Source organism: Lissotriton helveticus, chromosome 1_2 (assembly GCF_964261635.1).
Source record: "Lissotriton helveticus chromosome 1_2, aLisHel1.1, whole genome shotgun sequence".
Taxonomy (NCBI): Eukaryota; Metazoa; Chordata; class Amphibia; order Caudata; family Salamandridae; genus Lissotriton; species Lissotriton helveticus.
In genome coordinates, this window is record NC_136058.1 from 407,988,096 (window position 1) to 408,015,683 (window position 27,588).

General features: G+C 44.9%; 1 protein-coding gene across 1 annotated transcript in view; it reads right to left on the reverse strand.

Moving 5' to 3' along the window:
• LOC144806698 (uncharacterized) overlaps window positions 1–22,713 on the reverse strand; it is a 57,339-nt gene extending 34,626 nt beyond the window's left edge. Inside the window, exon 1 of the mRNA XM_078672995.1 lies at window positions 22,564–22,713. The gene's annotated coding sequence lies outside the window, so the exon portion shown is untranslated. The remainder of the gene's footprint in view (window positions 1–22,563) is intronic.
• Window positions 22,714–27,588: the final 4,875 nt, after the last annotated feature.

Here is a 27,588-nt window from a genome sequence, read left to right on the forward strand (position 1 = left end):
TAGTGGACTGGAGGTTTTGGTGTGCGTAGATGTACAACAAACTTGAGTTTCACAGTGGAGAACTTGTAAATTAGGAATGGCCATCATATGTACCCCACTAGTTGTACCAGCTTCAAGTCTGGCTAACTGTTTAGATAATAAAGGGTTGAGATCTTTCAGCTCCTGACTAGAATATTTGAGAAAAGACAGTTTGATGTCAACTATTTAAGAGAATAAAAGGCAAAATAAACTAAGTTTTAAAGACAAAACGGGCAGGGGTCCAGGCAGCTGACAGCTGTCTGGTGCGGACGGGCGCAGACAGGTTTGCCTTTGGCGTGCCGCTGCGCACGTCCGCTGCCCAGCCCCGCTTTTGTAGGGCTGAAAGGCTGGTGATCAGAGGCTGGAATGCGAATTACACTTCCGGTTGGCAAGCTGACAACCAGAAGTGCGACTAACGCCTCCTAGTCCCTCCGTACAATCAGCACAAACCGTGGCGGACCGAGGACAGAGGCGAGTGCGATCAAGTAAGTGAAAATACAGTATATAAATGAATCCGGCGCAGATTAAAAAGCGGTAGTGTCGGCGCAGGGTAAAATACACTAATAGTCCCAAAAATACAGTTCAAGAACTAAAGTAATGGATTTCGACTTACGGCGGCGGCAGAGGCCTAGTATAGAACTGTTCGCTGTTTTCACAATAGGAATTGCTGTTGTGGTGTTTATACTTTGGATAACCCCATCCCAGAATCCAGTTAGTGTAGGGCACTCCCATAACATGTGGAAGACTGCAAAACGCCGATATCTTCCACATGTTATGGGAGTGCCCTACACTAACTGGATTCTGGGATGGGGTTCTCCAAAGTATAAACACCACAACAGCAATTCCGCCAATCCGAAAACGGGTACTCATCCCAGTAATAGGAATAAAAACTTTATTGGAATACGACGAATTTAGTGTCAAAAGACCGAGAATGGCGAGTACAGTATGTACAAGCATTTTCGTCGCATTCAGGTGATGATTTCACCTCGAAATCATCATTAATATCCTGAACCCTTGGCTTCCATTTTGTATATAGCCGCCATTTGGTGTGTTGCCCTGTACATAGGCCTTAATCCAGCTGAATTCGATCCCATAAGGACACGTACACCTTAATCGACTTTCCTGTGACCTGTACAAGTAGAAACCATTGCCTCAGGCCGAACTCGTTAGGTCAGTTCCCCTCCCAGTGGCCGAACAAGATAACATCAAGGCTCAACAAGCCATAAAACCATTTCAGCGCGCACACCTGCCCTATCTCGCTCACATCTATCTCCACTCCTTTTCTTCACTTACTTTATGATGGGGAGGTGCCCGTTTTTATTGAGGGTCCAGCGATATCTGATGAAATGTTAGGCCTTGCTGAAATGATTTGTTGTGGGCAGCACGACGTGAAATATGTACATGTCATCATGACTCTGTTTTTTCTTGTAACCAATAACTGTAAATAACATACTACAACTTCGAAGAATGTTTGCCTGAAGCTAGAAACTGTGTATAAGAAGAGAAGCCTGACTTTGTGAATTCGAGCAGTCTCCTGAGAATATACTCCCCGTGTGGTGTATTACTAGGACACTTGTTACCTTGGTTGCAGCCAATAAACCGATCTTTGACTTCACCTAGAAGACTCTGAGTTTTTGTGGTCCGGATCAGGAAAGAACCCGAGGTCTCTGGGTGTGCCCTGGCACCGCTGGGTTACCGGTTCTGTGCCGGTTCTTAAAAACCCAGTACCTCAGTTGGCGCCCAACGTTTGAGGCGATTCCAGTGGTACCAGTCAGCCAGAGGATCGTGAGGAGCTTCGTGTGGAAATTCCAGAGGACGGCCAACCACTTCAGCGACCCCTGCATGTCGACGTGGTCCGAAGGTCTTTGCTGCGAGGTTCCCCGCTTCCCGACGGCTACAGAGGACTGCTGCCTTGGCTATCGCCCTGATTTGGACCCTTGAAGTTTGGTAGAGCGAAACACTAAGACGAGTCTTCTGAGTGACGTCATCGATATTTCAGTTAAGTATAAGTGGAGCGTCTCCCAGTCCTTAGGTGATTCTTGAGTTTGGGTATTTTGAGTTTTGTGTTGGTACATGCAAGCACCAAAACCGAGGGACTTGTGTATTCACAAGAAATAATCGTAATCGATAATCCTTCGAAGTTTGGAACTAGACTAGTGAGCGAACATGCCTGGTCTTAGACTTAGGAACTTGTTTTGTATTGGTAATAATAATAGGGACTCCCGATTGGAGGACTCGTGTCCGGTTCCTCCGGTTGGAACTCCAACATATGAGTTATATGTCAAGCACGGAGTAGGTCTCATCGCATATAATGAGGTGTGGATTAAATACACCAGAAACGACGGTGTTCTAAAATGGCCCCAATACGGTAGTTTTGACGCAGAAATTCTAGATAATCTTGAGGTCAAACTGTTCAAAAAGAAAGCCCGGCCATCGATGTTTGACTCGTTCCGCCTATGGCGTAAGGAGGCCAAACAAAAGGAAATTAAATTAGAGAAGAAAAATAAGAGAGAAAGGAGTATTTCAGTAATACAAGCCGCGATGAAATTTAAAGACAATGAAGAAGAGCAGATAAGTGAGCAGTTGCACAGGCAACGTAAAATGGCAATAGATAAATGCTATCCTGTTTTACCGTCTCTTCAGCAAGAGACAGCAAAAGAGCGTGAAAAAGATCCATTAATGGCACATTTGCTAAGTTCGTCACCACCCTATGCACAAAATGCCACAGCACCTCCGCAACCTTTAGTTGCACCTCTGGTAGCTGTTATGCCTGCTCCTTTACAGCACTCACCAGCTGCTCTTCAGCTGGCTTCTGTCTCTCTGGTACAGTCTCCTCAAGGCTCACCAATCACATCTACTTCTCCTAATGCTCCTTCTACAACTTCGCCTAGCACACCTTCTATTTCTCCTGATGCTCGTTCTACAAATGCCTCTGTTTCTGCTTTGCCTGACTCTGTTTTTTCACCAGTTCTTCCTCCGCTTTCACCTTCCGTTTGGCATAAAATGGCCAGCATTGTTACTAACATTCCTTCACCACTTTTTCGGTCGCCTAAAACGACCCCTAATATGGGACGAAGATAGTTACGAAGCCAAATGCCTGATTATCAGGAGAGAGATTCATTGAATAGGTTAGCACGGAAATGGGCTATGGATACCGCAAGATATGATATAGAATCTGTCATGGAAGTGTTTCGTCAATGGGATGCACCAACACAGAGATATGTTTTTGAACAGATGTGTGTTTTTCTGTGTGAGGATTTGGAAGACAATGGTCAAGAAAGCAACCTGCAAGAGTTGTGTCATGTACGGTTTAAGTTTGGGGACGGCATGATTGTAGGTCCTGATGTCGAAAAAGCAGTTGAGATATTGTTATCATACCGAAGTAAAGGAAGTAATTCTGGGTCATCATCTGAATCTGGTACATCTAGTAGGAAAAAGGCATGTCAATACCCCATGAGAGAAGTACCCCCACAATGGAGGGAGGGTGACTCAACCGCTGTACCGCCTGTTCTGCCACACTTTCAGCGTGTTTGGGTACATGTCCCATGGAAGCGAGCTGAAGTTTTAGCCCTCAAACAGACGTTACCTGATCCGCGTAAAAATCCTGCAGGGTATTACAAAGAGTTGTCACAGACTGCTGGGTCATGTATAATGAATTTAGCCGATATCTACATGTTATTTGGGAACGTTGTTCCGCAGCCTTTATGGAATAAAATACGTCATACAGATCATGATCAAGAATTAGGTGATTCATGGGCTAACATTGCTATTGCAGACGCCCGACAAGTTGGTGGTGCCAAGCCTGAGCCTTTGGTAGCAGAACTACCTAGTAAAATAGTCGAGTACATGAAAACGATAATGCCTGCAATACGTGTAAATTGGGACAAATTATCAGCATGTAAGCAAAAGAAAGACGAAACTGTCTCAGATTTCTTCACCAGGTTTGAAGAAACGTTTGTCGATCACGGCGGTCAGGATATGACCACTGAAGGTGGCCAGCGATTATTTGTCGATAAATTTGTGCACAATTTACTTCCAGAATTATGTAAAAAGATAAAGGATTCAGAAAGTTCTTGGGCTGTCTCGTCTTCGACACAGATATTGGCTACTGCCCAATATTACGAAAACAGAGACAAAGATGAGAAGGATAAGGCAGACAAGAAAACGAGAGAGTTAAAAACAAAGGTTTTATTACAGCAAGCTTATCCGCCACGTGGCGCTAGTAATGGCCAGAATCACGGTGGTCAGAACAACTATCAGAATAATTTTCAGCATTCTCAACAGTATCAGAGAAATTGGCAAAGAACCGAGTATAATCAGCCACGTGTCACTGTAGGCCCCAACCAGTGTCTGTATTGCAAGGAAGAAGGTTATTTTAAGTATAATTGCCCTATCTTGTTACAACGTGCAAATGGTGTCTCACACGTAAGAGGTAGAGGTGTTCAGCAATCACCTAGAGGTAGAGGACGTGGAAACGTCCCCCAAAATGCGCAGTCTCTTCCACCACAGAATTCTATGAATAAATTCGATCAGCAGAATAACGCATCAAGTAGGACAGCTCAGTTCTATACTGATGATTACTATGCAGAAAGCGAACAATGGAGCAATAATGATTGCTAGGACAGCCTTGGACAAAGAGAGGGAGTTGTTTCAGTTCCAGTAGATCAGAGTGGACCATACGTTGAGGTTATTACATCAGGTGTGTCAGAACCTTTTCTCTTGGATACTGGTGCTACAAAGAGTTCTATTATGCACTCCAAACTCCCTGGCGCACCTTTGTCTGGCGAAATTAATGTTTCTATAGGTTTTTCTGGCGCCCCGGATAGAAATCCGATTTCTGACCCTTTGTCTCTTTCTGTTGGTCCTTGTGAATTGGAAGCACCCCTTATTATGACAACAGGTTGTGGTGAAAACTTGTTAGGATTGGACTTGCTAAAAAGATTGTATGCGACTTTGTATTGTTCTCCTTCAGGAGTAGAACTTACTTTAGGTAAGAAAGTGGTTTCTCCCATGTACCTATCGAGAGATAAGCTTCCAGCAGAATTGTCATTTCTACCCGATATCCTATGGGCCACCGGTCCTAATGATGTGGGTCTTTTAGAAATTCCACCCTATATTGTAACTTTAAAAGCCAATGTTAAAATGCCACGAATTCCCCAATACCGAATTTCTAGAGAGGGTGAAAAAGCCTTGCTAGCGATCGTTTACGAGCTAATTGCAAAGGACGTGATTGAGGAAACAAGAGGAAACGTTTGCAACAGTCCAGTTCTGCCTGTTTTAAAACGAACTGACCCTTCCAAGCCACCTGTTTACAGATTTATGATCGACCTTAGAGAAGTGAATAAAATAGTTGTGCCACAATTTCTAGTTGTCCCCGACATTACCACATTATTGACTATGATCCCAGCTTCTGCCTCTTGGTTCTCGGTGATTGACCTGAAGAATGCTTTCTTCAGCATCCCGATTGCTGAGGAGAGCAGGGACATTTTTTCCTTCACTCTAGGAGGTCGCAGTTTCCGCTTCAAACGCGCTCCTCAAGGCTACTGTGAAAGCCCGTCAATATACAGCCAAGCTCTAAAAACACAGCTTGATACGATTGTTTTGCCTAAAGGTGCCGCTCTTGTACAGTATGTGGACGATTTACTCATTGCTGCAGACAATGCGGAAATTTGTAAAAAGGCCACACTGTCACTATTGCATCATTTGTGTGATTTACATCACAAGGTGTCACTTTCCAAGCTCCAATATTGCCGACAAGAAGTGACCTACTTAGGTCACCTCTTATCGAAGGAGGGAAGGAAACTGACCCCAGAAAAAATTAAGGCAATAGCGAAATTGAATGTACCTACAACACAGAGAGAAGTGCATGCTTTCTTGGGCATTACCTCGTACTGCAGACAGTGGATTCCAAATTTCTCGTTATTAGCCAAACCTTTGGTGGCATTGACATACAAAAATACGCCCAATCCTGTACCTTGGTCTGAAGAGTGTCAGAAAAGTTTTCTCGAACTACGCGCAGCATTGTGTTCGGCTCCTGTGTTGGGTACCCCCGACTACAGTAAGCCTTTCACACTGTATGTCCATGAGAAGGACGGTTGTGCATTATCTGTGTTGACTCAGTTGTTTGGAGGTAGACAGCGTCCATGCGCTTACTTTTCGGCGACTTTGGATCTGGTAGCCAAAGCATTGCCAAGTTGTCTAAGAGCCACAGCAGCAGCAGCTGTTTCTATTCGACAGTCTGCTGGTCTGGTAATGAATAACACACTAGTCGTGATGGTTCCACATGCAGTAGAGACGTTACTAAATAGAACTAGGACACAGCACCTAACTAGTGCTCGATTGTCTAGTTATGAATTGACCTTACTAGCAAGTCATTTGCGCATAAAAAGGTGCAGTAGATTGAACCTAGCTACATTGTTACCACCGCAGAAGGATCAGATGTGTCAGGACAGCACGATTGTTTCCTTAGAACAGAGGAAGAGACGAAAGGGAGAATAGACTTGTCCGACACTCCTCTTACCGAATGTGATGGTACATTATGGGTAGATGGTTCATGCTTCAGGCTCCCGAATGGTGAAACGACTGCAGCATATGCTGTCACGACATTACACACAGTTGTTGAAACTGCACGTGTGCCACATGGTTCAGCGCAAGCAGCTGAACTCGTTGCACTCGCGAGAGCATGTGTGTTGTCTAAAGGAATGAAAGTGACTATCTATACTGACAGTCAATATGCGTTTGGTGTGGTTCACAGTTTTGGACGATTGTGGAGAGAACGAGGGTTCCTGACTTCGCATGGAGCAAAGATTCAGCATGGTCAGTTGGTGAATGAGCTTCTTGAATCACTGACCCTGCCCCTACAAATGGCGATTGTGAAATGTAGTGCTCACAAGAAGGTGACTGATGATGTTGGTCGTGGAAATGCATTTGCTGACGAAATCGCGAAAGAGACGGTGAGAAATGTAATGAGCCGAATGTATGTAGCAGGCCCTGCAAGAGGGACTGGTGAGGTTGGAATATGTGAAGACACCATAGAGAGAGTGAAGTCCATTCAAGCCGAGGCCACAGAGAACGAATTGAGCACGTGGAGAGAAAGTACGGGTAGAATGCATTCAAATGGGTGTTGGATTGAATTATCAGAGCACCAGAGATGGTTGTTACCCGATGCATACGTTCTTGCAGTAGTTACAATGGCTCATGGAATGGCTCATATCGGCGTGAAGGGGATTTGCGAGTTGTTGGCCCCAGTATGGAAGAATTCAGGGATTCCCAAGTGTGCAGAGAATGTTGTAAAAAATTGCATGGTTTGTTTGAAACACAACCCAGGTAGGGGAACTCCAACTCCAGCTGGTCACTTTGCACCTCCTACGTATCCGTTCGAGGTTTTGCAGCTAGATTTCATCCACATGGAGAGGTGCAACAATTTAAAATATGTGCTCGTTGTTGTTTGTGCTTTCTCAAAATGGGTAGAAGCCTATCCCCTCAAAGACAATACTGCCCTGTCCACAGCAAAAGCCCTGGTGAAGAGTACTTCCCGAGGTTCGGAATGCCTAGAATGGTCTGGTCTGATAATGGAAGTGAATTTGTGGGTCGTGTGATGAAGAGAGTGTGTGAAGGGTTGGGTATTAGACAGAAGTTCCACGCTGCAAATCACCCCCAATCAGATGGACTAGTAGAATGCTACAATGGCACGTTAAAACTTAAACTGGCCAAAATCCAAGCGAGCACAGGCCTTAAATGGCCTGACGCTCTACCTTTAGCACTCCTGTCCACTAGAATGACTGTGCATTCACGAGTGAAACTCAGCCCTTACGAGATTGTTTTTGGCCGGCCAGCCAACATTTGGGGAGTGCCTAGGCCCACGAAATTTAGTGAACTGGAACACCCTGTTTTGCTCGATTATCTGTATGAATTGACGGCTAAATTGCGTGTTTTGCATCAACAGGTCCACAACACTCTGCCTCCGGTCTCTGACACTCCGGGCCACGACATTGATCCTGGTTCGTGGATACTGGTAAAGAATTTTCAAAGGACGAAGAACGACCAGCCCAGGTGGACCGGGCCTCACCTCGTCCTTCTCTCTACAAGATCTGCGGTTCGGGTGGAAGGAAAAACCAACTGGGTCCACGGGATCCATTGCAAGAAGATACCTTTCCCCCTGCCTACTGACCAATGGGTCAAGACAGGTGGCACTGATCCAGAACGTGATACTGATCCAAATACCGTACCTTTTAACAATTTGCACGAAAGTAGCTCTGACTCTGAACCAGAAAATGAGAACATTTCGCACAGGATTGTGCCACCGCCTGAACTGTTGAACACTGCAGAACCTGACCTTTTGTTTCAGGACCAGACTATACCTGGAACGCAACGTTACAATTTGAGACCGAGGAAAAATGAATAAGTAAAGTAATTTCTTTTGCAAACTTGAGACTAAAAGAATCCATGGACTAATAAAAAAGATATTTTTTCCCCCTAAGTACTATTTTTGAAAGTGCAGCTCTCCCATTTAGGAAACTTGCTTATTTTTGTTTTTCGAACCGCCATCCGGGTTCACACTGCTAGGGCCGCGATTGGCTAAAGTCTTTGGAAAGTGCAGCCAACGACGTTAGGTCGGTGGTTCTGGTTGGTCCAAGGGAGTTGCCCTAGACTGACAGAAGCATCCTTTAGCAGAATCAACCTCCTCATCGCGGGCAGCACTTTTAGAGAGGATGGAGTTTCACGATGTGGAGAGACCTGCCAAACGAACGAACTTTAAGCATCAATTATGCGAAACAATGTCAAAGAAAATTTTTATAATATTATGCATTTGTATGTTATTCAGTATGATGATATTTTTAATAAGTTACGTCATATTCTCGTTTCGTGTAACATTTACACCCACGGCATCGCCCATACCTCCTACTACTGTTTCCCCTCATTCTTTCCATCCCCTTCCTGACCACGAATCCAATAGAACACTAGAATTCATTAATAACTCCTTCATTCAGCTCCTGCACCAGCACCAGCACCAGCTAGTAATAAACACAACAAACTGCTGGGTTTGTGGACTTATGCCTCACACTATGGATAAGGGTATCCCTTATCTAGTTCTGCCCTTTAGTCACAATGGCTCTGTGTGGGCATACAGAACAATGTTCATATATGCACGCGAAAACCAACCCCTACGTTCTGTAAAGGACAACCCCAAGACTAGCGCCCTAGTGAAAGGCATAATGGACATGGTTAGAGATATAACTCTTTATGTAAATCCTCCCAATGATGAGATACTTGCATATGTAGGTTGGAACGTGATTGGGTATGGAATTACCGTGAATGAGAAACAGCAAGCCACGAAGTCTTTCCCGATCTGGATTGTATCCCATCGAGGTAATCTGTGTCTGCAAGGTACTGGCAGGAATCCAAGAGCTCAGTTAGGAAACAGTGTCTGTACAGAAACATATGTTTTTGGGTCACAGATTTCCCCTGCATTTCTAGCAGCAAAGGGTACCGATTTCATTTGTCACGATAGAGCCTATACATGGTTGCCCCCTGACTTTTCGGGCTCATGTTTTGTGTCATTCCTGTTGCCTCCCACCTACACAGCAGCGGCAGACTACCACCGGACAAGGATAGTTAGAGGTGTCTTCAGTAAAGAAGACACTGCAGGTCAAGAATTTGGAGTCTTTGCTAAGGGTTTTTTGCCATTCTGGGGATCTATGGCTAACAGCAGGAATATAAGGCAATTGACAAGGGTAGTCGAGTCCACCGTGATTGAAACTGCCGGTGCCCTTAGTAACTTAACTGCTGAGCTCCAGTCGGATCGTCTTATGACCCTTCAGAACAGGGTCGCCCTAGATGTCATACTTGCAGACCGAGGTGGTGTATGCAGATTAATCCAATCTAGCTGTTGCATTTCTATCCCAGATAACGCTCCGACAGTGTATCAGGCCATCTCCAAACTACATAAGATTTCCGAATCCATTCATGTGGATAAAGGAGATTGGTCGTTAACGGGTTGGTTCTGGGAACTGATATCCGCCTGGGGATGGAAAATTCTAATGGTCATTGGGATAATCTTAGCCATCCTTTTCCTGTTCTGTCTGTGCATACAGTGTGCTCCTGCAATATGTGGCCTCTGTGTCACATCATGTATAAGGAAGCCTGTGTCAAGAGATGAACTAAGTACTAGGATGATGTTACAGCAACATCTCAATGACTTTAAGAATATAGATCTGGACTCAGACTAACATGAGGATAGATTAATTGCCTATGTAAGGGCAAAAGGAGGGTTTGTGGTACTGAAAATCCGAAAACGGGTACTCATCCCAGTAATAGGAATAAAACCTTTATTGGAATACGACGAATTTAGTGTCAAAAGACCGAGAATGGCGAGTACAGTATGTACAAGCATTTTCGTCGCATTCAGGTGATGATTTCTTCTCGAAATCATCATTAATATCCTGAACCCTTGGCTTCCATTTTGTATATAGCCGCCATTTGGTGTGTTGCCCTGTACATAGGCCTTAATCCAGCTGAATTCGATCCCACAAGGACACGTACACCTTAATCGACTTTCCTGTGACCTGTACAAGTAGAAACCAATGCCTCAGGCCGAACTCGTTAGGTCAGTTCCCCTCCCAGTGGCCGAACAAGATAACATCAAGGCTCAACAAGCCATAAAACCATTTCAGCGCGCACACCTGCCCTATCTCGCTCACATCTATCTCCACTCCTTTTCTTCACTTACTTTATGATGGGGAGGTGCCTGTTTTTATTGAGGGTCCAGCGATATCTGATGAAATGTTAGGCCTTGCCGAAATGATTTGTTGTGGGCAGCACGACGTGAAATATGTACATGTCATCATGACTCTGTTTTTTCTTGTAACCAATAACTGTAAATAACATACTACAACTTCGAAGAATGTTTGCCTGAAGCTAGAAACTGTGTATAAGAAGAGAAGCCTGACTTTGTGAATTCGAGCAGTCTCCTGAGAATATACTCCCCGTGTGGTGTATTACTAGGACACTTGTTACCTTGGTTGCAGCCAATAAACCGATCTTTGACTTCACCTAGAAGACTCTGAGTTTCTGTGGTCCGGATCAGGAAAGAACCCGAGGTCTCTGGGTGTGCCCTGGCACCGCTGGGTTACCGGTTCTGTGCCGGTTCTTAAAAACCCAGTACCTCACTATCGCAGTTCGATCAATTTTTGAGCCACTGTAAAGCCTTACCTCTGACACCAATCTCCCAAAGCCGACGTTCAAGAATGCTATGGGAGATGGTGTTGAACGCTGCAGATAAGTCTAGCAGAACGAGGATAGATGACTGTCCCTTGTCTAGTGCAAGCCGGATATTATCAGATACCTCCAGCAAAGCTATTTTGGTACTGTGGGCTTCCCTAAAGCCAGATTGTGAGGGGTCAAGCAATCCATAGCTCTCAAGATGAAACATGAGCTGTTTGTTAACCAGTGACTCAAGCATCTTACTGAAATGAGGCAGCAAAGATATAGGACGATAGTTAGAGAGAAGTTTTGGGTCTGCACTAGATTTTTTTAATATATGCCTAACACTGGCAGTTTTCCATATTTTGGGAAATTCTGATTCTAACAATAATTTGTTGAATAGATCAGTGAGGCAGTTCAAGAGGGCTGGAGCTACAGTAGGAAAATATTTCGGTGGCAAAGAGTAAATTCTTCCAAAATATGAAAGGGATCAAAAGTAGTTACAGAACGATTTCCCATATCATTATTAATATCTTGTGCAGGGAAGGAATTATGGCTAGCCATGATCTTATCAACAAAAAATGTTGAAAGTGAATCTACCCAGTCCTGAGAGGTAGAAGGTTGTGTCTGAACAGGCGTGGTAGAGAATTCCTTCAAAATTTGATAGAGCTCCTTGTTAGAATTTGTAGCCCTCTCAATACGGCTAAGGAGAAATCATTTTCTTGTTTGTCTTATGTTTTCCATATACTTATGGTGAGCCTCTTTATATGATTTACGATCTATTGGGTCTTTAGTTTTCCTCCATTTTCGCTCCGCAGTCCTGCAGGCGAGCTGCACTAGCTTTAGTTGTTCAGTAAATCACGGAGTGGCTCGGGCTTTAATTGTAACTCTGGAGAGAGGAGCAATTTTATCCAAAGCATTTGTTATTGTTCTATCTAGAGAAATCGCACATTGATCAATGTTATCAATTGTGTTAGGTAAAGCTGACCTGAAGGTAGTAGTAAATAGAGGTAAGGTGATTTTACGCGAGGATCGTCTCCGAACCACTTCTCTACAGGGGACCGCATTGATAGTACGATCTAGAATAACAAATTTTAATAAAAAATGATCCGTCCACAATAGAGGTAGTGGAGACTCAACCTTGACCACTGTAGAGTTGGTTAACAATAGGTCAAGCGTATGACCCGCAATATGCGTAGGCCCATTTACTAATTGGACTAATTCCAAGGTGCTGAGACTTGTGAATAACTGATCCGTGTCAGGGTCATGTAATAGTTCTACATGACAGTTAAAATCACTTAGCAGAAGAAAAGTGTTGGAGGCTAATACATGTGGAGCAATAAGCTCGAATAGCTTATATGGAAAGTCATTTTTGGGACCTGGAGGTCTGTACGCTAATGCTCCTCTCCATTTTCCTCCCAACAGACCTCCCATTTTAAAGATACATAATTCCATTTTGTTTGTGCTTATGGACTCTAGGGAGGAGATGTTAACTTCCGGAGTTGTGGCTATGAGTAGGCCACCTCCCCTATTCTTCTCTCTGTCCACTCTTATTATGTGATATTGTGGAGGAAACGCAATGGCCACATCCAGGCATGCTCTTTAACCAGGTTTCCGTTATAAAACAGATATCATGTGATTCAGAGTCAATAAGACTCCATTCTTCAACAGCATGTTTAGGAATAGAGCGTGCATTATAATATAGTGCTTTTAGTGGACTGGAGGTTTTGGTGTGCGTAGATGTACAAGAAACTTGAGTTTCACAGCGGAGAACTGGTAAATTAGGAATGGGCATCATATGTACCCCACTATTTGTACCAGCTTCAAGTCTGGCTAACTGTTTAGATAATAAAGGGTTGAGATCTTTCAGCTCCTGACTAGAATATTTGAGAAAAGACATTTTGATGGCAACTATTTAAGCGAATAAAAGGCAAAATAAACTAAGTTTTAAAGACAAAACGGGCAGGGGTCCAGGCAGCTGACAGCTGTCTGGTGCAGACGGGCGCAGACAGGTTTGCCTTTGGCGTGCCGCTGCGCACGTCCGCTGCCCAGCCCCGCTTTTGTAGGGCTGAAAGGCTGGTGATCAGAGGCTGGAATGCGAATTACACTTCCGGTTGGCAAGCTGACGACAAGAAGTGCGACTAACGCCTCCTAGTCCCTCCGTACAATTGGCACAAACCGTGGCGGACCGAGGACAGAGGCGAGTGCGATCAAGTAAGTGAAAATACAGTATATAAATGAATGCGGCGCAGATTAAAAAGCGGTAGTGTCGGCGCAGGGTAAAATACACTAATAGTCCCAAAAATACAGTTCAAGAACTAAAGTAATGGATTTCGACTTAGGGCGTTGGCGGAGGCCTAGTATAGAACTGTTTGCTGTTTTCACAATAGGAATTGCTGTTGTGGTGTTTATACTTTGGATAACCCCATCCCAGAATCCAGTTAGTGTAGGGCACTCCCATAACATGTGGAAGACTGCAAAACGCCAATATCTTCCACATGTTATGGGAGTGCCCTACACTAACTGGATTCTGGGATGGGGTTATCCAAAGTATAAACACCACAACAGCAATTCCGCCGCCCTAAGTCGCAGAAGTTGCAAATGTGATACACTGACTTGGCAGTACTAATTGCTAAATGCGCCATCACCATGCGGTAGAAATCGGCGAGTGCCCCAACAGTTTACAGCTGGTACAATGAGGTGGTGAGATGGGGTAGTGCGGAGAACACTGCCATTAGACAAGAGGAGGCCCAAGGCCAACGTAAGACTCCAATATCAATGGAATGGGACATATTATTAGAAGCACTCAGGGCCATTGAACCGGCACCCACCCCTTAAGAACAAGATGTATAATATGGTAATCATCGTTTGTATGCAACCCATCCCCTCATAATGTCGGACCCCAAGTGATATATACGAGTAGTAGTGTTCTCCAACTCCCAAACACTACACACGCAATGACGGGCAAAGCAGGGAAATCTGGATGGACTATATAACTGAGAATTTCAGATGGGGTGAGCCAATAGAAAGGGTTGAGAGGAGGGATAGTTTAGATGTTCAAAAATTACACAAGCTAGTATAGATAGCCTTTTTCTCCTAGGTTTCAATGGAGACTGTACAAACACATCAAACCGTACAAGTTATGTAATATCTCGTAACAGCTACAGATTAACTGCAAGAAGTTACAAAATGTGATATATCATTCCAAATGTACTGTAACATTGAATGCAAATATATTTTCTGTATTGGGGATAAAAAGGATAAAACCAATTAAGTGTGTATAAAAAAAGTACAGTCACTCACAACCAATCACTTACCTATACACACCCTCAAACAGCTATCCACTCACTCACACAACCACTCCCTCACCAATTCAACCACTCCCTCACCAATTCAACCACTCACACAGCCACTAACTCACCCATGCAGCCACTCACACAGCCACTAACTCACCCATGCAGCCACTCACATACCCACTAACTCTCCCATGCAGCCACTCACATACCCACTAACTCACCCATGCAGCCACTCACATACCCACTAACTCACCCATGCAGCCACTCACATACCCACTAACTCACCCATGCAGCCACTCACATACCCACTAACTCACCCATGCAGCCACTCACATACCCACTAATTCATCCATGCAGTCACTCACACACTCATACAGCCACTCAGACATCCACTTACACACTGATACAGACAGTCACACAACCACTCAGAGGAGATGTTGGAAATAGTATGACTAATTACTAGTACAGAAAGAATAGTAATTTAACTCACGCTGTAGCTTAGCATATATCTCTAAGTCTCAGAAATGTTTACGAAACACTTACACTCACTGGATGATGTCATGGGTGATGTCACTGACTGTTATGGTCCTCCGTAGCAGAAGAGGAAAGGGTAGAAGCACCTCAACAGGAATGCTGAGAGACAGAAAATGTCGTATGATTGTGAACTGAATGTTGCAACGGGAGAATCACAGCTCACATATGGCATTGGGGCAGCAACTGCATCTTCTCCAAGGTTTGGGACTGCCTACATAAACCCCTCCCCTGGAGAGAGCTGGTGCTTGTCAATCGTTAGAGAGCCGGTGGAGTCAGACTCTTTGTTTAGAGATCAATCTTTGGTTCCTGTGGATGGTTGGATTCAGCCTTCTTCAGCTCTGCTGTGACGGAGCTCTTGTCAGTTCATTTCTTTTTGTAATCAGCAGCCCTCCGCTGATACGGAGTGCCTTCCCACTTCCAGGTCGTTCAGTGGCAGGATCACTGCTGAACCAGGGAGCCCTCCTGCAGACTCGAAAGGGTTCGATTCTGCTGCTCTGCAGTGAAGGAGCTTTCCTGTGCGTTCAGTTCTTGAACGCTTTTTTTGGTAAGGGACACCCCTTCGGTTTCACCTCCTGCCGTGCCTAGTAAACACACTTCCTCTCCGCTGTGATGGAGAGTGGTGTAGAGAGCGAAAATCCACGTTCTCTATACCGTGACTTTTTTTGTTTCTTTTTAAATGTAAATCCAGTATTTGTAAAGCGCACAGCTACCCTGAGGCATCCCGTCACTGGGCGCCGTCGGGAAGATTAAGCAAGCTATTGCCCAGAGTCACATGGTGCTGGGCTAACCTGCTGCTGGGGATCGAACCGTGAGCCCCAGCTGCCGGTGTCAGTCACCCTCTTTTACATTTGCTCATGCAAACCCTTGACAGGGTTTAGGTATTCATATATATTTCATACACCCGATTTGGCGTGCTAAAGCCACTCGTCGTGGCGGGCACTCGGCGGGATCGCCACCCCCTCTTTATGCACAACTCCTGGTTACAGCGTGATGGTTCCACAAAAAAACCAGAGCCGAGGCCCAAATAGTGCTCAGTGCGGTATTTTATTGGCACACGAAAAACAAGCACTCAGCGCGTTTCGAAGTAAACAGACTTCTTGCTCACGGGTCCCAGGTAACTTCAAAACATTAATGTTATCATTGACATATTCACCTAATTATAACGTTACTGTAACCTTTGCAGTAAATAAATAAATAAATAAATAACTAAATCAGTCTCAGTAATAAGAGGTGCAGTTTATAAAAGGCTCCACAGTAAATGCCCCTCGGAGTGTGAGTGAAGATCAGTGTACAGATATTATCTACTCTACACACTTGTCTTAGTGCGAGTTCAGATCAGGGCACCTTACAGGTCAGTTAGGACCCCTTATACTGCAGTAAAAAGAAGTGTTTTGTACACAGATTTCTTCTTTTGTAAACACTTCTCATTTTGTTGGAAAAAGTCAGGGCAGTGTTCAGTTTTCATCTGTAAATGTCCCTCATAGTGTAATAAATAGCAAAGCACTGCACATAGATTTCTTCCTGTTACGGCCCCTCATAGTACAGGTAAAAGCAGTGCAGTGTTTACACAAACTCTCTGTAAAGGCACCTCATGTTGTAGTAGACAGGGGTGCAGTGTGTACAGAATTACTCTTCTGTAAACACTCCTCATTCTGTTGTAAAATAGATTTCCTGCTGTAGATGTAAACACTGCTTCTAGTGCAGTTAGAAAATAGTGCAGGGAACAGATTTCTTCTTCTGTAAACGCCCCTCGTAAGGCAGTAAATAACAACGCAATGTGCACAGATCATGACTTCTGAAAGCCCATGCAATGGAACGCAAGAGGGACGCAACTCTTAAGTTATATTTATCAAGACACACAAGGGCACCTTGCATGGCCCTGCGCGGCCCATGCAATGGAATGCAAGAGACACACAACTCTTAAGTTATATTTATCAAGCTATGCAAGGCCACCTTGCATGGCCCTGCGCGGCCCATGCAATGGAACGCAAGAGAGACGCAACTCTTAAGTTATATTTATCAAGTCACGCAAGGCCACCTTGCATGGCCCTGCGCGACCCATGCAATGGAATGCAAGAGAGACACAACTCTTAAGTTATATTTATCACGCCACACAAGGCCACCTTGCATAGCCCTGCGCGGCCCATGCAACGGAACGCAAGAGAGATGCAACTCTTAAGTTATATTTATCAAGCCACGCCAGGCCACCTTGCATGGCCCTGCGCGGCCCATGCAATGGAACGCAAGAGAGACGCAACTCTTAAGTTATATTTATCAAGCCTTGCCAGGCCACCTTGCATGGCCCTGCGCGGCTTGATAAATCTAGAGTCACACCACGCAGCGTAAATCACTGCGCTGTGTTACTCTTCCCTCGAGAGGTGTTCCATTCCATGGGTGGGGCGTGGTTGTTCCCACACATCCACCCATGGATTTTGGCGCATTCCTACATTTAGCACCACTGGTAGACTTGAGAATGCGTCAAAATGCTGAGTCTCCCCAGGTGAGGCATAACTAAGAGAAGTATCTTTATTTCTCCTCGTTGCGTCTTCTTTCCATGTGTACTGGATACTGCAGCACACATAGCAAAATCCCTCAAGGGATTGTTTTTGTGCAGCTTGCACCATGGGGCAGGGGTGCCTGCTTTGGCACTAGGAGCACATTGTGCATCAGCGCAGGGAAAAGACAGGACTGCACCGTAGAATGTTAGATACAGCGCATTCTTGCCCGTCCCTATCACACAGCGCAGCCAGGTGGCTTGCTGAGCTGCGCTGTGTGCCCCTAAGTGTAGTTGAAGGAAGTGCAGTATGGACAGCTTTTTCCCAGTGAGGAGTAAAGAGCGATGCAGCGCGCCCAGATTTTCTATTTTTTAAACGCCCCTCGGACTGTAGTAAAAAGTGATTCCGTTTGCAGACCACAGATGGGCTCTAAACACCCTGCACAGAATAGTCAAAGGCAGAGCAGTCCGCACAGATTTCCTCTTTGATTTTAAACCCCCCTCACAGTGTAATAAAAAGCAGTGCAGTGTGTGCACATTAGCTTTCCTGCCAACAGCCCTCACAGAGCAAGGAAAAGCAATGCAATATACAGATTTTCTAGGTTCTCAGAGATTATTAGTAAGCTGAGCACAAATTTCTCACAAAGTAGCAAAAAGCAGTGCCGTTTTCACAGACATCCTCTTCAAAGTGCAGTAAAAAGCGGAGCAATGTGCACCAATTTCTCACAGTGCAGGGGGCACAGATTACTCATAGTGCAGTACAATGCATGGCAGCATGCACAGATCACTCATAGTGCAAATAGCCGTGCAGCATGCACTGATTCCACCCAGTGCAGTACGATGCAGGGCAGTGTGCACAGATTTCTCATAGTGGAGTATGATGCAGTGCCGTGTGACAGGTTTCTCATAGTGCAGTAAGATGCAGTGCAGTTTGACAGGTTTCTTATAGAGCAGTAAGATGCAGTGCAGTGTGCACAGATTTCTCATAGTGCAGTGAGATGCAGTGCAGTGTGACAGGTTTCTTATAGTGCAGTAAGATGCAGTGCAGTGTGACAGGTTTCTCATAGTGCAGTAAAAAGTAGTACAGTGTGACGGGTTTCTCATAGTGCAGTAATATGCAGTGCAGTGTGACAGGTTTCTCATAGTGCTGTGAGATGCAGTACAGTGTGCACAGATCCCTCATATTGTAGTATGATGGAGTGCAGTGTGCACAGATTTCTCATAGTGCAGTAAAAAGTAGTGCAGTGTGACAGGTTTCTCATAGTGCAGTAATATGCAGTGCAGTGTGCACAGATTTCTCATAGTGCAGTAAAAAGTAGTACAGTGTGACAGGTTTCTCATAGTGCAGTAATATGCAGTGCAGTGTGACAGGTTTCTCATAGTGCAGTAAGATGCAGTGCAGTGTGCACAGATTTCTCATAGTGCAGTAAGATGCAGTGCAGTGTGACAGGTTTCTCATAGTGCAGTAAGATGCAGTGCAGTGTGACAGGTTTCTCATAGTGCAGTAAGATGCAGTGCAGTGTGACAGGTTTCTCACAGTGCAGTAAGATGCAGTGCAGTGTGCACAAATGCACCCTTAAACACACATAATGACCACAAAAGTCCCCAGGGCCGGAGGGAAAGCCCCTTCTCCCTCCCAGAGGTCCCCAGGTAGAAGAACCCAGCTCAGTCCACCCCATTCAGTGATTTCTCATAGTGGGGTAAGACGAAGTGCAGTGACACAGATTCCTTATAGTGCAGCAAGGTGCAGTACAGTGTGCACAGATGCCTCATATTGTAGTATGATGGAGTGCAGTGTGCACAGATTTCTCATAGTGCAGTAAAAAGTAGTGCAGTGTGACAGGTTTCTCATAGTGCAGTAATATGCAGTGCAGTGTGACAGGTTTCTCATAGTGCAGTAAGATGCAGTGCAGTGTGCACAGATTTCTCATAGTGCAGTAAAAAGTAGTACAGTGTGACAGGTTTCTCATAGTGCAGTAATATGCAGTGCAGTGTGACAGGTTTCTCATAGTGCAGTAAGATGCAGTGCAGTGTGCACAGATTTCTCATAGTGCAGTAAGATGCAGTGCAGTGTGACAGGTTTCTCATAGTGCAGTAAGATGCAGTGCAGTGTGCACAGATTTCTCATAGTGCAGTAAAAAGTAGTACAGTGTGACAGGTTTCTCATAGTGCAGTAATATGCAGTGCAGTGTGACAGGTTTCTCATAGTGCAGTAAGATGCAGTGCAGTGTGCACAGATTTCTCATAGTGCAGTAAGATGCAGTGCAGTGTGACAGGTTTCTCATAGCGCAGTAAGATGCAGTGCAGTGTGCACAGATTTCTCATAGTGCAGTAAAAAGTAGTACAGTGTGACAGGTTTCTCATAGTGCAGTAAGATGCAGTGCAGTGTGAAAGGTTTCTCATAGTGCAGTAAGATGCAGTGCAGTGTGCACAAATGCACCCTTAAACACACATAATGACCACAAAAGTCCCCAGGGCCGGAGGGAAAGCCCCTTCACCCTCCCAGAGGTCCCCAGGTAGAAGAACCCAGCTCAGTCCACCTCCTTGCAGTGATTTCTCATAGTGTGGTAAGACTAAGTGCAGTGACACCATTCCTTATAGTGCAGCAAGGTGCAGTGCAGTGTGCACAGATTTCACACAGTGCAGTTAGATACAGTGCAGTACACTGACATAGACTTGTCATAGTGCACTAAGATGCAGTGCACTGCACAGACTCCTCATAATGCAGTCAGATGCAGTGCAGTGTGCACAGATTTCTCATAGTGCAGTAAATAGCATTGCAGTACTACGGATTCCTCAAAGTACTGTAAGATGCACTGCAGCGTGCACAGATTCCTCATAGTGCAGAGAGAGGAGGTGAACCATTCACATGTTTCTCAGAGTGTCCTACGTTACACTGCAGTGTGAACAGATTTCTCATAGAGGAATAAGACGTAGCACAGTGTGCACAGATTTCTCATAGAACACTAAACTGCAGTGCAGTGTGCATAGATTGCTCATTGCAGTACAATGCAGTGCAGTGTGCACAGATTTCTCTCAGTGCAGTGGCACATACTTCTCATAGTGCTGTAAGATGCAGTGATGTGTGCGCAGATTTCTTATTGTAGTAGGATGCAGTGTGCACAGGTTTCTCACAGTGTAGTAAGATGCAGTGCAGTGCACATAGAATCCTCACAGTACAGTAAGTAACAATGCAGTGTGCATAGATAATTGATAGTGCAGTAAGATGCAGTGCAGCATGTCCAGACTGCTCATAGTGCAGTATATACAGTGCAGCTTGTAGAGATTTCTCACAGTGTTGTATGATGCAGGGCCGCGTGGACAGATTTCTCACATTACAGTAAGATGCAGCGTAGAGTGCAAAGATTCTTCACAGTGTTGTAAAGATGCAATGCAGCAGCACATATTCCTCATGCAGTAAAATGCAGTGCAGCATGCAGTGATTTCCATCGTTCAGTGAGATACTGTGCAGAGATTACTCATAGTGCAGCCAGTTGCAGTGCAGTGTGCATAGATTACTCATTGCAGTACAATGCAGTGCAGTGTGCACAGATTTCTCTCAGTGCAGTGGCACATACTTCTCATAGTGCTGTAAGATGCAGTACAATGTGCACAGTTTCCTCATAGTGCTGTAAGATGCAGTGACGTGTGCACAGATTTCTTATAGTAGTATAATGCAGTGTACACAGGTTTCTCACAGTGTAGTAAGATGCAGTGCAGTGCGCATAGAATCCTCACAGTACAATAAGAAACAATGCAGTGTGCATAGATTATTCATAGTGCAGTAAGATGCAGTGCAGCATGTACAGACTGGTCAGAGTGCAGTATATACAGTGCAGCCTACAGAGATTTCTTACAGTGTTGTATGATGCAGGGCTGCGTGGACAGATTTCTCACATTGCAGTAAGATGCAGTGTAGAGGGCAAATATTCTTCACAGTGTTGTAAAGATGCAATGCAGCAGCACATATTCCTCATGCAGTAAAATGCAGTGCAGCATGCAGTGATTTCCATCGTTCAGTGAGATACTGTGCAGAGATTACTCATAGTGCAGCCAGTTGCAGTGCAGTGTGTACAGATTCCTCACAGTGCAGTAAGATGCAGTGCACAGACTTCTCATAGTGCAGTGAGATGCATTGCAGCGTGCGCATATTATTGGAGTGCAGTAGGGTGCAGTGCAGTGCACAGATCCCCTCTTTAACACACATGATGCCAACAAACAACCCCCAGGGCAGAAGGAAAGCCCCCCAGGGCCCACGGATAGAAGAGCCCAGCTCAGCCCCAGGGGCCCACGGATAGAAGAGCCCAGCTCAGCCCCAGGGGCCCCCAGATAGAACAGCCTAGCTCAGCCCCAGGGGCCCCCAGATAGAAGAGCCCAGCTCAGCCCACGGGCCCCCGGATAGAAGGGCCGGGATCAGCCCAGTGGCCCCGGATAGAAGGGCCCAGCTCAGCCACAGGGGCCCCGGATAGAAGAGCCCAGCTCAGCCCCAGAGGCCCCCGGATAGAAGAGCCCAGCCCAGCCCCAGAGGCCCCCAGATAGAAGAGCCCAGCCCAGCCCCAGAGGCCCCCAGATAGAAGAGCCCAGCTCAGCCCCCCAGGGGCCCCCGGGTTAGAAGAGCCCAGCTCAGGCCCTGGGGCCCCGGATAGAAGAGCCCAGCTCAGCCCCAGGACCCCCGGATAGAAGAGCCCAGCTCAGCCCCAGGGGCCCGGGATAGAAAAGCCCAGCTCAGCCTCAGGGACCCCCGGATAGAAGAGCCCAGCTCAGCCCCCAGAGGCACCCGGATAGAAGAGCCCAGCTCAGCCCCAGGGGCCCCGAATAGAAGAGTCCAGCTCAGCTCCAGGGACCCCCCGGATAGAAGAGCCCAGCTCAGCCCCAGGGGCCTCCAGATAGAAGAGCCCAGCTCAGCCCCAGGGGCCCCGGATAGAAGGGCCCAGCTCAGCCCGGCTCCTGCAGAGATTCCCTCCAGGATTATTCAGTCTATTTCTACAAACACAGCAGAAGGTGCTGACAATCTCTTACCTGAGCAGAGACCTGTTCAGACATGTCCAGGCTCTCTCCGCCTCCTGGGGGGGCCGGGGGGCAGATCTGGGGTTTGAGGGGGTCTGAAGATGGAGGTAACTGCACACCAGACAGGGCTCCTTCCTCCTCTGCAGCAGGCTGAACACACACAAAGAGAGGCCGGAATTTATGTAACCACCGCTACTGGTGCTGTCTCTGCCGCCGCTGACCCGGAAGAGGAAACCCTTCTCCCTTTCACCCAATGTGCAGCTCAGTGTTTCATTAACAGGCAAGGAGCACCCTCTGGTGGCAGCTGACGGAACCACCGACTCCAGTCTTTAAGAGTGAATTGGAAAAGAAAGCCTGAATTTCATTAAATACATGAAAATGTAAGAAAACTGCTAGAATTAAACTAGTCAACGTTTTTCTGTTTTTCTATTTTTCCTGTTTCTGTGGGTAATTCTTTATACTTGATAGGGCTGTGTGTATTCAAACAACTTTCCAACGATTTGCCCCAAATTAAGTTTTGCATTTCTCTGCATTTTTTACCCACTCACTCCCCCCAAAGTTTCACTTATAAAACAAAATAAAGTAAATTGCAGTCTCAATACATTCATGAGACAGAACAATCGGGTTTGACTCTCACAGATTTCTCCCTCAGTGGATGGTGTCATGGCAGTGAGTGACCGGTGCCGGGTCTGAGGATGAGAGGGTATTCCATCACTAACTAATGTCAGACTCCTACATACAGGCTCTTATTAGAGGTACCACTTGCCTTTTGGTCATGTTTTAAGATTTTGCAAAGGGCCGGATATTATTCTTCAATAAGACTTTCAATAAAAGTGTTTGTATTCATTTTCAACATGTCTTTGTTGTCTTTATTTACTTTAACTCTCAGTCAGGATTCATTAAGGCAGCTCTAGAACACATTTTAAAGTGATTTCTGCTTATATTTGATATTATAAGTTTGCACTGATTAGAGGAAAAATGCCAGCTTTAAGTAATCTTCCTACTTTTGTACTGGCCGGGACAAGAAAATACTGACCATGCCATTCCTATAAAAGACTGGTCAGGTGGTAACCCTCTCTTATAGCTTGAGTCACTCCTTGTCCACGCACCATCAATGTGCGGTTGAAGGAGGGCTTCGTAGCACCGTCAGGCAAGTTGCATTTGTTGCCTGGGCAGTGACATCAGATGCGACATGCACACATCAGAGCCTTCAGGTCTCACTCATCATGAGTGACACTCACACATTTAGAGGTCTGTGCTGAAGTTTCACTCACACCTAGCTGAATCTTATCACTGGGAAACGGGAGAGGGTCCAAGTACTCCATATGAGACTTTGCTCGCACTTCTACTGTGTACAGAGTAGCCGTTTACAACTAAAGAGGGGGACACTATTCACTTCTTAGTGTTCAGCAAACCCACTGTCAGACATTTTGATATCACTACATTTTCAATATTTCACCTTTCGGCTGCACAGATTATACTTTTGGTGTAATATCAATTTAGATGTCTGGATTAATGATTTGGATGTTACCTGTGTACTCATCATTCCTATAATTTCACTAATGTCTCTTCCTCTGACATTATCAAAGTCAAATGTTATGTGAAATCACTTCCTGTGAGGCCATCAATAGAATAGTTTGTTTTGGCTCCTAAGAATCTCAAAACCTTGAGCTATGTGAAGCCCATACATGAGCGCTCATCTGGACTAAGGGGGAGGAGCATGTTCTTAGCTCAGAGATGAAAGCGCCTGGAAGCAGTGGAGGCGCTATACTATCAGCATTCAGACCAGAGGAGTGCTGATCTCTGCAAAAAGAAATGAAATGTTTGTTTCAGTTTAATTGCACTTCATGTCAGTGTTGTTCAACTTTACAATGGTCACAAAGTGGTTCCTCGCTTGAGTTCCTATGAGTACCTTCAGTCTCCTGATTTTCACACTGTGCTGTTTCTCCGATTAAAATGCCCTCGAAAGAGCATACAGTCTTTTCTGAGAGAGAAGTCAAACTTATGTTTCCTGGAGAAAGTGGTTAAAGCCTTTGCCTGTTTCTGCTGATTCCTGGATTTGACTAAAGTGAGTCAAATTCTGTGCCGAAGTGGGTTCACTATGAGAAGCCCTTCAAAATGTACATTGGTGCTGTATGAATCTGGCTTTGTATATGGTATGCTTACTAGGTGGTGATTCTATGCACAGAGATCAGGGGTTCCCCAAAAGTGTACAGGGCTCAATATAAAACCCAAAGTGTAACAGAAGAAAAGGGTTTTTAAGGGTTAGGGGATAGGGCGCTCTGCAAAATTAACGCTAGGTTGTTTCAAGTTTCTGCAGTATCAAGTGTTGGTGCGAATGAGCGAGGGGATAAGCCCTATAACCCCTCGTGGTGAGTCTGTTCATTGAACAAACTTTACGAACATCAAACAAGTGCCCATTGCACACAACCAGAGAGTAAATATTATTCAGTATCTCTAAAACATATCAAACATGAGCAGGAAGTAAGCAAATAATTGTAAAATAAGCTGTCAGAGAAAACATAGTATTAAAGACAATCTTTTTTAATTTCTTGTGTATCCAGCCGACACGTGTTTCATCGCATAGCAATGCGACTCATCAGGGCTGGGGTAGATACAAAATAGAACATAGTGGAGCATTTGTGTTTTCGTAGTTGAATTCACAGCGTATTAATCAAATAACGTGACTTGGTAATAGTGAGAACAACCAATTTTCAGCGTACAGAGTGAAGCATTGTGTATTCATACAAATTAGTTCGAATTAAAACGTGACACAAGTGTCTTGTTCTATCAGTATTATTCCGCTGATCATTAGAGAAGATTGAGAACCGTGGAAACCAACGTATGTCGTCCTACAAATGAGAGTGTGAGTATCGTGATTTCAAGAATTCGAGTGAGCGAGGGACGTATTGCAATGTGGAAATTAAAAAGCCAATGATAGTGATGGTGTCGGGACTGTTTGTTCTAAGATGAACAGATGTGATAGTACGAAGTGGTCTTGAGAAACCAGTCTGGTTAATAGCCACTGTATCTTTGTGACGAATATTTATGTAAGTGACTCTTCACTCCATGCTGCTAATTTCGAGTGATAGCTAGTGCGTGATTTTAAAAAAAATATTTCAATCATACCTGTAACCTTCGAGTTCCCTTTGGCGTTCTTCTTACAGTGACCATTTGGTTGATTTAGAGCTTGGCAGTTGGAGGCTGGAGACTTTTGTTTGGTAAGGTCTTTAGATGCAACACTTCTTGATTTGTTTGGCCAAGTTTCTGGTTTGGTTTGGGTTAATATATAAATTGCAATTTATATAGGCAGGCAATGTGGAGATTTTTCTCTAATTTTTGAATTCTTGAACGGTACAATTTGCGTTACGTATTTCTTCGTTATAATATTATATATACTATAATATTTTTGGCATGCCTGTTTCGAGCATGCTCCGAAGGATGTGTTGCTTTCTTGGAGGTACCAATATGGATTCAGAATGAAATCAGCCGGCTCCCCCTGAGGGAACACTATATAGGCATAAATACATTAAAGATGGTATTTCTTCCATAATGTATAGTGCACTATGGAATAAATATACTAGGAAGGATCCTGATTTATGATGGCCAATAAATGGGTCATTCGATATTAGAAAAATTCTGTATGTGGAACAGTGTGTCTTTAAGCACAAAAGTAGACAAGATATGTTTGACTGTGTACGAATGTGGGAGAAAGAAGCGCATGAGAGAGTGAAGAGAGAACGAGCACCAGCAGACAAAGAACCACGCAGACATATTTATGCAAAAGTGATAGAGATGAAAAATAAAGAAATTTAGGAAATAAAGGAGAAAGAGGATACGGAGCGCCGTCTACAGGTAAATGGCCACTACCCAGTCCGGCCCCCTCTTTATCCTCTACTTAATCAACCTCAGGATGATTCAATTCTATTAGATCGATCTCCGACACCATATACTTTTCCCTCTGCCCCGCGAATGAGTCTGATGATGACAAATCTTCCCCAGGTCAGAAAGGGAAGGAATTAGACCCTAACGACACACTCGTTCAATTTTGCCCGCTGACCGTGCAGCCGCTCTTAGATCTGCTCGTAAAGCAGCTCGTGGTGACGCTTCTGTCCGGACATTATAGCAGATATTCAGCAATTGCCGGAGTCAGAGCAGTTATATTTCACAGAGTCATTTACTGGAGAAGTAATTGGGCGTTTTATGAAAAATTCCGACGAATTAGAGTCTGCTTGTTAGATTTGGGGGTCTCTAGTTGGCACAGGTAGGTACTTGTGACAAATAGGGACCCTTGCCTCTAGTCAGGGTAAGGGGATACACTGCTAAAATAACCCCGGCTCACCCCCTTGGTAGCTTGGCACAAGCAGACAGGCTGATCTCAGAAGCAGGATGTAAAGCATTTGTGAACAGATACAGTAATCCAGTGACAACACTACAGATGGGCACCACACTAGGTTTTATATACAAAAATAAGTATTCTTTATAAAGATTTGACACCAGACCATAAACGACAAAAACCCACAATACTGTACTTAAAAATTGTAGTTTTAGCTTAGTTCAGTTCAGTTCTTAAGATGCAACACTTTGCGTCAATGTACCTTACGATGCGTTGCACTTCCACAACAAGCAATGTTGCAGCGATGGAAATGCGGCAAAGTTCCGGTGCAAAGAAATAAAGACGTGAAGATCTTAAAGATGCGGTATGCTTCTCCGATGATGCGCGAAATCTCGATTCGATGCTTCTGCTGCAGCCGCGACACCCTTGTTCAGCGATGCGACGGCAACAGCCTCGGCTGCGACACTCTTCTCAGACATTGTGAGAGTCTTCCGCACAATGCGACAACTATTTATTTATTTTTATTTATTTAGGGTTTTGTAAAGCGCGTAGTAACCCGTAAGCATCCCAGCGCTAAGATCAAGACAGCCAGGAGGGTGACATGATGGGGAGGGAAGAAAGTGGAAATCAGGGGAACAGGTGAGTTTTCAGAAGTTTCCTGAATCGGAAGTAATCTGGTTCCATCCTTAGATTACGGGGGA